Consider the following 11536-nt stretch of genomic DNA (forward strand, 5'->3'; position numbering starts at 1 on the left):
TGTTTTTGGATAGGTTATTAACTTCTAAGAGTTCCTGTAACAACAATTCATGGGTTGCCTCCCACGCAGCGCTTCTTTTTCGTCATTAGCTTGACGTTTCGTACCCTTCTCAAGTAGTCAACAAAATGGCACTAACCACTTCTCGGTTTGCCATGTCCCCATAGTATTGCTTCAACCGCTGACCGTTAACCTTGAATGCTTGGTCCGGATTATTCTCAAAAATTTCCACCGCTCCATGTGGAAACACAGTTTTGACAATAAAAGGTCCAGACCACCTTGATTTCAACTTCCCAGGAAAAAGTCGGAGCCGAGAGTTAAATAAGAGAACTTGTTGCCCTGGCACAAATAACTTTGGATGTAGCTTCCTATCGTGCCACCTCTTCACCTTTTCCTTATACATTTTGTTATTTTCGTACGCTTGAAGTCGAAATTCATCAAGTTCATTAAGCTGAAGCATTCTTTTCTTACCAGCTGCATCTAAATCCAGGTTCAACTTCTTCAATGCCCAGTAGGCCTTATGCTCAAGCTCCGCAGGTAGATGACATCCCTTACCGTACACCAACTGAAATGGTGACATCCCAAGTGGAGTTTTGTATGCTGTTCTGTAAGCCCAAACAGCTTCATCGAGCTTTAAAGACCAATCCTTCCTTGACGGACAAACAAGCTTCTCTAGAATGCGCTTTATCTCTCTGTTAGACACTTCCGCTTGACCATTTGTTTGCGGATGATATGCAGTAGCTACTCGATGATTCACCTTATAACGCTGCATCATAGACGTGAACTTACGGTAGCAAAAATGCGATCCTTCATCACTTATGATTACCCGAGGTGTTCCAAACCTTGTGAAAATTTGCTTATGAAGAAAATTTAGCACTGCCTTTGCATCATTCGTCGGTAAAGCTTTAACTTCGACCCATTTTGAGACATAATCGACTGCCAGCAAGATGTACTGATTATTGCAAGACGAGATAAAAGGCCCCATGAAATCGATTCCCCACACATCAAAGACCTCGACTTCAAGCATCACATTTAATGGCATCTCATCCTTCCTTGACAGATTTCCCACTTTTTGGCAACGATCACACCTTAAAACAAACTGATGAGCATCCTTGAACAAAGTAGGCCAGAAAAAACCTGCTTGCAGAATACGAGCTGCCGTCTTCTCACCACCATAGTGTCCACCATAAACCGTGGAATGGCAGTCTCGTAATATCCCCTCCGTCTCACAGAACGGGATACATCTCCTGATGATCTGGTCAGCTCCCTGTCTAAACAAATATGGTTCATCCCACATATACCACTTCACCTCATGCAGAAACTTCTTCTTTTGAGCGGATGTCAAATTAGGAGGCATTATATTGCTGACGAGATAGTTTACAATATCTGCAAACCATGGTTCTTCCTCCTGAATTGCAAACAACTGCTCATCCGGAAAAGATTCATTGATTAACGTCCTATCTTGTGAAGTAGAATCGGGATTCTCCAACCTAGAGAGATGGTTAGCTACTTGATTCTCAGTACCTTTTCTATCTTTGATCTCTAACTCAAATTCCTGAAGTAAAAGCACCCAACAAATGAGTCTCGGCTTCGAATCCTTCTTAGAAACCAGATAGCGAATAGCTGCATGATCAGTGAATACTGTTACTTTCGTACCCAGCAGATAAGATCGAAATTTCTCAAAACCAAAGACTATAGCCAAAAGCTCCTTCTCAGTAGTGGTGTAGTTCAACTGGGCACCATTTAAAGTCTTACTCGCATAATAGACCACATGAAAGAGATTTTTCTTGCGCTGTCCCAGAACTGCACCTACCGCATAATCACTCGCATCACACATCATCTCAAACGGTTCTGTCCAATCTGGTGCTGTAATAACTGGTGCAGTGATCAAACTCTTCTTGAGAGTCTCGAATGCTGCCAAACATTCATCATCAAATTTGAAAGGCACATCTTTCTCAAGCAAATTGCACAACGGCTTAGATATCTTTGAAAAGTCCTTGATGAATCGCCGATAAAAACCCGCATGACCAAGAAAACTACAGATTCCTTTCACAGAATTAGGTGGAGGAAGATTTTCAATGACTCCCACCTTGGCCTTGTCCACCTCGAGACCCTTTCTAGAGACCTTATGCCCAAGGATAATGCCTTCACGCACCATAAAATGACATTTCTCCCAATTGAGCACCAAGTTAGTTTCCACGCATCTTTTGAGTACGGCGCGCAGATTATTCAAACATTCATCATATGAGTGTCCAAAGACGGAGAAGTCATCCATGAACACTTCAACGTTATTTCCAATCATGTCAGAGAATATAGCCATCATACATCTCTGAAAGGTGGCCGGGGCGCCACATAACCCAAACGAAACTCTGCGAAAAGCAAACGTGCCAAATGGACAAGTGAAGGTAGTCTTTTCCTGATCCTCTGGTGCAATACAAATCTGATTATACCCAGAATAACCATCCAGAAGACAAAAATACTCATGACCCGCCAATCTGTCAAGCATCTGATCTATAAATGGAAGAGGGAAGTGATCCTTCCTTGTGGCTTTGTTCAATTTTCTATAATCCATGCATACTCTCCATCCTGTAACTATTCGAGTAGGGATGAGCTCATTCTTTTCATTTGCGACCACAGTGATACCTCCCTTCTTAGGTACACATTGTACGGGGCTCACCCACGAGCTGTCAGAAATAGGATAAATGATGCCTGCATCTAGCCATTTCAGAATTTCTTTCTTCACCACCTCCTTCATGATGGGATTCAGTCTTCGCTGCTGTTCCACAGTTGGCTTACTACCTTCCTCTAGAAGAATTTTATGCATACAATATGAAGGACTTATCCCCTTGATGTCTGCTATGGTCCATCCTATAGCCGATTTGAATTCTCTCAAAATCCTTAAGAGCTTGTCTTCCTCACTACCTGAAAGGTCAGATGAAATAATAACAGGTAACGTAGATGAATCACCTAAAAAAGCATACCTCAAGTGCTCAGGTAATGGCTTGAGCTCCAAGGTAGGTGCTTCCTCTATTGATGGTTGAGCTTCCCTTCAGCGTTCTTAAGGTCAGAAGTACCAAGAGATTCAAATGGTATGTCCAGCTTTCGCTTCCAGGGAGAAGCGTTCAGATATTGTAATTGCTCATTGCTATCTTCATCATCGCTGTCAAAATCCCCCACTAAGGCCTTTTCCAATGCATCAGATATTAGCATGTGATCGAGTTCCGAAGTAACCGCAAAATCAATCACATCCACTTTTAAGCACTCCTCATCTTCTGTAGGGAATTTCATTGCCTTGAATACGTTGAAGGTCACATCCTGATCTTGGACCCGCATAGTAAGTTCACCTTTTTGCACATCTATCAAGGTACGTCCAGTAGCCAAGAAAGGCCTTCCCAAGATTATGGGAATCTTCTTATCTTCCTCAAAATCCAGAATAACAAAATCTGCTGGAAAGAAGAGCTTATCCACCTTGACGAGCACATCCTCAACTATGCCTCTTGGGTAAGTAATGGAACGGTCAGCCAATTGTAGCGACATATATGTGGGTTTTGGATCAGGCAAATCCAGCTTTTTAAAGATCGACAACGGCATCAGATTAATGCTTGCTCCCAAATCACAAAGTCACTTGTCAAAAGTCAGATTGCCAATGGTGCAAGGAATGGTGAAGCTTCCTGGATCTTTCAGTTTCGGTGGTAACTTTTGCTGCAGAACAGCGCTGCATTCTTCCGTGAGAGCAACGGTTTCAAGGTCATCCAGTTTCACCTTCCTTGAAAGAATAGTCTTCATAAACTTCGCATAACTAGGCATTTGTTCCAGAGCCTCAGCGAAAGGTATATTGATGTGAAGTTTCTTGAACACCTCCAGAAACTTCCCGAACTGTCTATCCAGCTTTTGTTGCTGCAATCTCTTAGGAAAAGGTGGTGGAGGATAGAGCTGTTTCTCCCCTGTATTAGCCTCAGGCAGAGTGTGTTCAACAGTAGTCTTCCTTGGTTCCACCGCTTTCTCCTTTTGCTTAGATTCCTCATCTCTAATTTTAACTTCTACTTCTTTTGCCTTTTCAGAATCAGCTACTTTTCCAGACCTTAAGGTAATAGCCTTGACTTGCTCTTTAGCTTCCTTCCTGCCTGGTACTTCCGTGTCACTGGGAAGAGTACCAGGTTGACGATTGAGCACTGCATTGGCTAATTGACCGATTTGATTTTCCAAGGTCTTGATAGAAACCGCCTGACTCTTGTACAACAGCTTAAGTTCCTCAAAATCAGCACTAGTAGGTGCAGCTGCACTTCCCTGTTGAGGATATGATTGCCTTGTAGCATACTGCTGTGGTTGCTGGAATTCAGGTGGGTTAAACTGTTTACTCACTCCTTGCTGATATGGTGGCTGAATAGCATTCTGAATATTCCCCCAGCTGAAATTTGGATGATTTCTGTTGTTAGAATGATAGGTCGCTGGCACAGGCTGCTGTTGTTGCAGATAATTATTCACATACTGAACAGACTCATTGACAAAAGAACACTGATCCGTAGCATGAGAACCTGCACACAACTCATAAACCATAGCTATTTGATTAACTCCGTACGTAGCCAGAGAATCAACCTTCATTGATAGCGCTTGGAGCTGGGCTGCAATAGCGGTGGCTGCATCAACTTCCAGAATACCTGCTACCTTGCCTGACGTCATCCTTTGAGTTGGGTTTTGATGCTCATTTGCAGCCATCGTCTCTATAAGATTATACGCCTCAGTATAGCTTTTAGCCCATAAGGCGCCTCCAGCTGTTGCATCAAGCATGGGCCGAGATTGGGCCCCCAAACATTATAGAAACCAGTGATCACCATCCAATCCGGCATTCCATGATGTGGACATTTTCTCAACATTTCCTTGTAGCGTTCCCAAGCCTCGCACATAGATTCTGTAGGTTGTAGCGCAAACTGAGTAAGAGCACTCCTCATAGCAGCAGTCTTTGCCATCGGATAAAACTTCACCAGAAACTTTTGCGCAAGATCTTGCCACGTAGTGATGGACCCAGCTGGTTCAGAATGTAACCAGTCTTTAGCCTTGTCCCTTAGTGAGAATGGGAAAAGCCTCAACTTGATAGCCTCATCAGTCACGCCATTATACTTAAAAGTGCTGCAGATCTCGACAAAATTCCTTATGTGCATGTTGGGGTCTTCAGTTGCCGCTCCTCCAAAAGAAACAGAATTCTGCACCATCTGAATAGTGCCCGACTTGATTTCAAAGGTGTTAGCTTGAATAGCCGGATGAAGGATGCTTGACTGAATGTCATCAATTTTAGGCCGAGAAAAATCCATAAGAGCTGGATCAGCTTGAACAATACGATCTCCCATGTTTTCTGGTTCTTTCTGCTCAGTTCCTGAATCCGAATCCTCAAAATCTAACTTCTCCGGAATATCAAGAACTTCGTCTGTCTCCTCAGCTGTATCTAAAGTCCTCTTGCGAGCACGAGAACGAGTTTGCATAAACGCTTGCTAAAGTACCTGAAACACAACCGGAAAAAATAAGGAACTACTACGTCCTAATCACTGAGTCCTAATGACCAATGATGGTAAGTACATAAACTAAACAAATACGCCGAGTCCCCGGCAGCGGCGCCAAAAAACTTGTTAGGGCGAAAACACGCACTAATATTCACGCAAGTATACGCGTTCGCAAGTAATATAGAATACTTTCTAGTTCGTTCCCTCAGAGACTCAGACTAAATTATTGTCTAATTAAACTCACTCACCAATGTATGATTACTCCTCAATGTTAAGACACTAACACTTAAAATTGTTGGTTAAATATTAACTATAATTAACTACTTAATTAATCACTTAACTAACACTTCAATTTATCAATAATAAAACACTCATGAGATCACAACTTCATTATTACTTCCTTCTATAGCCATTGTTATTACCTTTAGCATGTGACAGTAATGATATTAATCGAATAACACGAAACTGATAAAAGCCAACTTTCATTGTACTAATACCATTCTACCAAGCATCCACAATTAAGATAGAAGTTGAATAGTCATCAATTATGTTGAGTTCCCATATGTCTACAGAAATTGACAACACAACGATTTAAGCACAAGTTATTCCTTTTGATTACAAAGGGCAAATAAAACTGTTAGAGTTACCCACTAATCATGCACAACATACATGAACCTATGCTAGCATGGCAAGTTCTAAATCCCAAGATCCACCGTCGCTTCACAAGAGATTAACACCCTATCTTATATATTCGCGACGCACATAAGACGAATACGCACAACCAATACTAGATATCATACAATCATCACACACTAAAGTATTAAACAATTAACTAAAGAATTCCATAATAAATCCGTTGCAACCCCATGATCACGATTAGCCCATAATAGCACTTATCGTCATCATGGGTTCATATGAAATCATGATAAACAAACACAAGAAAATAATAACTAAACTAATTATATTAAAACAGAGTACGTCACAAGAGTAAATAAGTTCAAAGCAAGAAAACTAGCATCCAACATTACAACGAAACAAGAATCACAAGAATATATGCTTCCTCTTCGTTGCGGTGTGCTAAATCGGTCTTCTTCCTTATCTCCTTCTCTCCTCACGTAAAAACACAATCTTCTTCAAATCACACTTGTGAAAACGTCTCAAATCTACTTATATAATAGTCCCATAAAACTCAGATTACATAGAAGTAGAAACCAAACAGAAGTAGAAGTCCTAAAATAATTTATTTTTTTTCCCGACCCTGCGCGGCCGCTCAGCATAGCTGAGCGGGCGCTCAGCTTGCTGCGCGGCCGCTCAGCAATGCTGAGCGGGCGCTCAGACCTCTACTGGAAAAATTCTGATTTCGCTCCGTTTCTTCGCCATAATCTGCCCGTTTCTTCCCTCTCGCAATGGTAAACACATGCCAAGGCTTATTCTTGATGATTCCTCCCCTGAAATGCAACTAAAACCCTGAAATGCATAAACACTAGAAAAACGCATTAAATACACAAAATACTTGATTTCAAGACACCAATTTAAGCCATTTTAAGACGTTCTAAGTGGTATAAAATGCCACTTATCAGTAAGGAACGCTCGTGAGTTCAGTAGGCATGTTGTACGCCAGTCCCATCAGGTAGATAAGTGGAGATGATTTATTTGATACTGTTTCCAAGCATATAACCTGTATGTGTATGAGTTTGAATAAAAGGTCGAGTAATATTGTGAAAAGAGAATTATTTAACTAATAAGTGATCGTAACGACCCGAATTCATGACCTTGGATTTGGGGGTGTTACACCTTCTTCATAGAAGAGAACACCTTCATTAGAATAATGTGGCTTTCAATGAGGATTTTGTATATAGGCCAAATGATGTCGTTACCTCCCTTATATCTAAACACTAATCTTTCTAGTAGCGTGGTGTTAACAGCAATTCCCCTTACTTCATCAAGCTCATCTAGACAGAGATTAAGGTCTGAGAATTCCTTGATGTCACATATGAACAATTGATCATCTTTGTTGACTTTGGGCTTGGGCTTGGAGATCACTTTGTGTTGAGGTGGATTTGACTTGACTCCTATAATCTTTCCCTTTCTTTTGTTCCTCTTTCTGGTGGCCATTGGAAGGTTCAAATCAGGTAAAGGTAGACTATCCTAATCTATGGGTTCATCCTTGGGTATGATAGGCTCATCATGAAAGTTGATTCCTGGATGAACCTTGGCTTCAACAGGTTCCTTAGCGGACACAGCTGGTTGACTTGAAGTTGTAGATTGAACTTGATCAGTTTCCCTTTCAGTAGGACTAGCTGAAGTTTTTGCATTGGCCTTCCTCCTAATTCCTTTTACCCACTCTTGTTTTGCTTCCTTCTTCTTTGGATCATCAGCTAAATTTTTCTCAGTTATATTTGAAGTAGCAGACATATCCAGTTTCCTTTTTCCTCCTTTAGTGGTCTGCTTCAATCTTCTTTTCTGAGCTTCCAGTCTTGCATTTTCTTCATCTTTAGCTTCACCAAACTGAGGGTGTCCAGACATCACACAAATCATCTTGTCATGTTTATAGATTCTTGCCATTATTTCTGTCAAATTGGCATCCTTGGTGGTCTTGAAGCTTTTAATTGAAGCACCCATCAGTTTTTCTTCATCTGGCCTAGGAGGAGAATAATCGACCAACATTGGATGCTTTGCTGACATTATGGCATTTTCCTGTTTGGGTTTCAGCACCACAAAGTTGTTGAATTCATTTTTCATAGAAGGCTCATCCTTATCTCCTTTTCCTAGCTGCATGTCTTTTATGGTGATTGGTTTCAAATGAGTGAAATGTTTCACTGATTGGGCTTGAGTAGCAGTTGAGCCAAAAACCTTCTCAATTATGTCATCAATCTTCTTCATTTGCTCTTTTATCCTGAGCTCCGTTGCTTCTAGATTGATCATATCAATACTGTCTATAGCTGGTGGCTTAGAGATAGTGATAGATGGTACTGCCACTTTGCTGACTTGAATATTCACATCCTTCTCCCCTTACCGAGTTAGACAATTTCATCCTTCTCCCTTTTTTGTTCTCATCAAGTGAAGTAAGGTTGAAAGTGTGAGAAGTCACCAACTCTTGAAGTAATTGAGTTTGAGCTTCTTGGTTGGCAAATATCTGGGCCACTGAGTTCTCAACAGCTGTCATTCTGGAACCAAAGGCCTCAACCATCTTATTGAGATCAGTGTCCTTTCTGAGTTTCTGGTGAATATCCTTCATAGTTGACTCATGAAGCTTAACCTCTATTCTGTCATTGATGTCTTTCTTGACTACATCAATGGCTTATTTGAGCTCATCCACATCTTGATTCTGTTTAAGAGTCTGAATTTTGTGCAGCTGTAGAGATTCATGAGGGGCTTCTAGAAGACTTTTGGTACTAGCATTGGTGGTGGCTTCAATTGTTGATTGAGTCTGAGAAATAAGCTTGAACATTATGGAGGTGAAATGGTGATAACTGCATTCCTTGGTTAGCATCCAAGATGGAGTACTAGTAAAGGTACTAGGACCTGCAGTTCCCCCTAAGTCCATACCAACTTCATTATCTTCCCCATTAGACTCAGCACCAATAGAGTCACCAGAATCATACTTAAAATCATCATCGGTTGTAGGTGAAAAAGATTTAATTGCATCATTTGCTCTTATCATTGAAGCTGTAGTATGTACCAGATTGAGAATTCTCTCTACTTTCTCATTTCCCTGAGCAGGCAAAGTTTGGTAGGCTGTAACAGGATGAGTAAATGTCTCAGCATCTAGGGGAATAGAGTCTATGATAGCTTTGTATTCTTGCTGATATAGTCTTTTCCTTTCTGCCTCATTGACACTCATTGACTCACTTGCAATGGCTTCCACCCTTATTGCTCCAGTACCTGATTTATCTCATGTTCTCTCTCATTTAGGATCAAGGACTCATCTTGGCTCACCACCCTCACCTTCACCATCTAATATGGGACTCCTCTCACTCACTTTTGCCATGTTGGAAAAAATAGCATGCATATATTTACTTTTTCCCTCTGCTTTTGCCTGGGAGCAACCCAGCCTCTCACTCATATCACTTCATTCCCTCAATCCTAAGAGTGATTTAACAACTACTAAATCATCTGCACTAGTAACAATTTTAAATATTTCAGGAGGTGCAGAGACTATCAACAGATGAGTGATATCCATTGAAGTAGTAGCTGTGAGTATCAACGGATGACTGCTGTTAAGCTTATCCGTCGAAGGACAATCACTAATCAACGGATGAGGAATATCCATCGAAGAAGTAGAAATAACAGAGATAGGAGTTGAGACTATAGTCGAATCTGTGGAGATCCATTTTAAATTTAGGTGCACAGATTCTTATACAGTTTGAGAAAGAATGGGCAACCGAGCCAACAAATCATCAATAAGATGGTGCTCAGTTACACTAGATTTTGGCTCCTCCATGAATGTGAGAGATGGAGAATCAGGAACTGATGTGTGTATCATATCTACATCCAGAGAGATAGTTGGAGAGTTTTGTGTATGTGGTGTTTCGATAATGAGAGATTTTGGTTGTGACTCCACATTTGTTGGAGATACATCAATATGAATTTGAGGTGGTGCAGAAACTGAGTCTTTGACTTTAATTGGCGCTGTGTGTGCACCCTGTGACTTCCCCATTGGTTTTAATTTCTTCTTTCTGATATAAGTTTGGGTTTTGTTCGTGTCCCTTCCCCTTTTGGCATGTGCTCTTAGTTGAGAGCTTGTTTCAATAGTTACATCCTTTTGAGAGGATGCAACTAGTAATGAGCAAATTTCCTTATTAAGCACTATAGTCTGTTGAGAGACTGTAGTGTGGCCGGTTTGGGTCATACATACCTCACCCTCCTTATCCTTAGGGCATCTTTGATGTTCACCCCTTCCCTCACCCATCTGACTACCCTGAGCACCCCCCTCAAGTGAAGTAGTAGTTGTTACAACTGAAGTCTTCTGAGAGACAACCGAGGTTGGCTTCTTAGACTTGGATTTAGATTTTGGTTTTGTGGCTTGTGATGGCATTTGTTTGGTCACTGTCATAGATTCCTTTGCCACAGTTGAAGTTGAAGAAGTAATGGTTGTAGAAAAGATTGGAGCAGAAGTTGTTACCTCAGTTACCTGACGTGCCTCAAAGATTGGAAGATAGTTAAGAGGCACTCCATTGTCGAGGTTATTCCTGCTCAGATCTGCAAGTACTCTCTTTTCTTGGATCCAACAATCAAACTTGTTGTTTGGGTTCTCAATTATAAGGTTCTCAGAAACAAAGTTACCCAGCATCATAAAGAATCTAGCATAATATATGTTCTTTGACCTTTGCTTAATATCTTCTAATTTATACCCGAATTCCATCATGACAGAGTTACTAAAGTTAAAGTACTTGTCATTCAAAAGCATGTATAGCAAGTTAACCATGGAATAAGTAACTGTATCAAAATTGCTAATTTTTCCAGAAAATACTTTGATAAAAGAATCACAAAGAAAGCTCCATTCTTTTATATGGCCCATTCTCCTAACCTCACCTAACTTGGTGGGAATGAGATAATAACCCACAGACCTAAGCATGATGCTCACATTTGTGTCTGTATGTGGAACATTAGTGTTATTTTCAGGAAAAAGAAAGCATGCTTGTATTTTATCATAATTAATACAGTAATCATTACCTTTCAAAGAAAAAACAATGGTTTTGTCTTTGGAGTTGTACACCGATGTGGCCCAGATTTGCTCCACAGCTTCACAATAGATTACGGGAGACTCAAGCATAGCATAACTTAGTTTGCAGTTGCGAATGAAGTTCATTATCTTGTGATAGTCCTCAGAAGCAGCAATTTTCTTGTCCACCAGTGCCACAAAGTTGTTCTTCTTATAGACAAATTCAGACTGAGACATAATCTTGACTACGAATGCCATTGTTGTGATTGGAAAGCAGTTACAGAAAAATGGGGGTTTATAGAAATCAAGAGAGTAAAAGTTGCTAAGCAATTCAGAGAGAGATAAAAGTGAAATACAAAAATAAATTGGGCTTTTATAC

General features: G+C 40.7%; 1 non-coding gene across 1 annotated transcript; it reads left to right on the forward strand.

Moving 5' to 3' along the window:
- Positions 1 to 4842: 4842 nt before the first annotated feature.
- On the forward strand, positions 4843 to 4949 carry LOC141675904 (small nucleolar RNA R71). The gene has a single exon (XR_012556531.1). It is a non-coding gene; the product is annotated as a small nucleolar RNA R71 (small nucleolar RNA).
- Positions 4950 to 11536: the final 6587 nt, after the last annotated feature.

This window comes from Apium graveolens, chromosome 7, assembly GCF_009905375.1.
Source record: "Apium graveolens cultivar Ventura chromosome 7, ASM990537v1, whole genome shotgun sequence".
Taxonomy (NCBI): Eukaryota; Viridiplantae; Streptophyta; class Magnoliopsida; order Apiales; family Apiaceae; genus Apium; species Apium graveolens.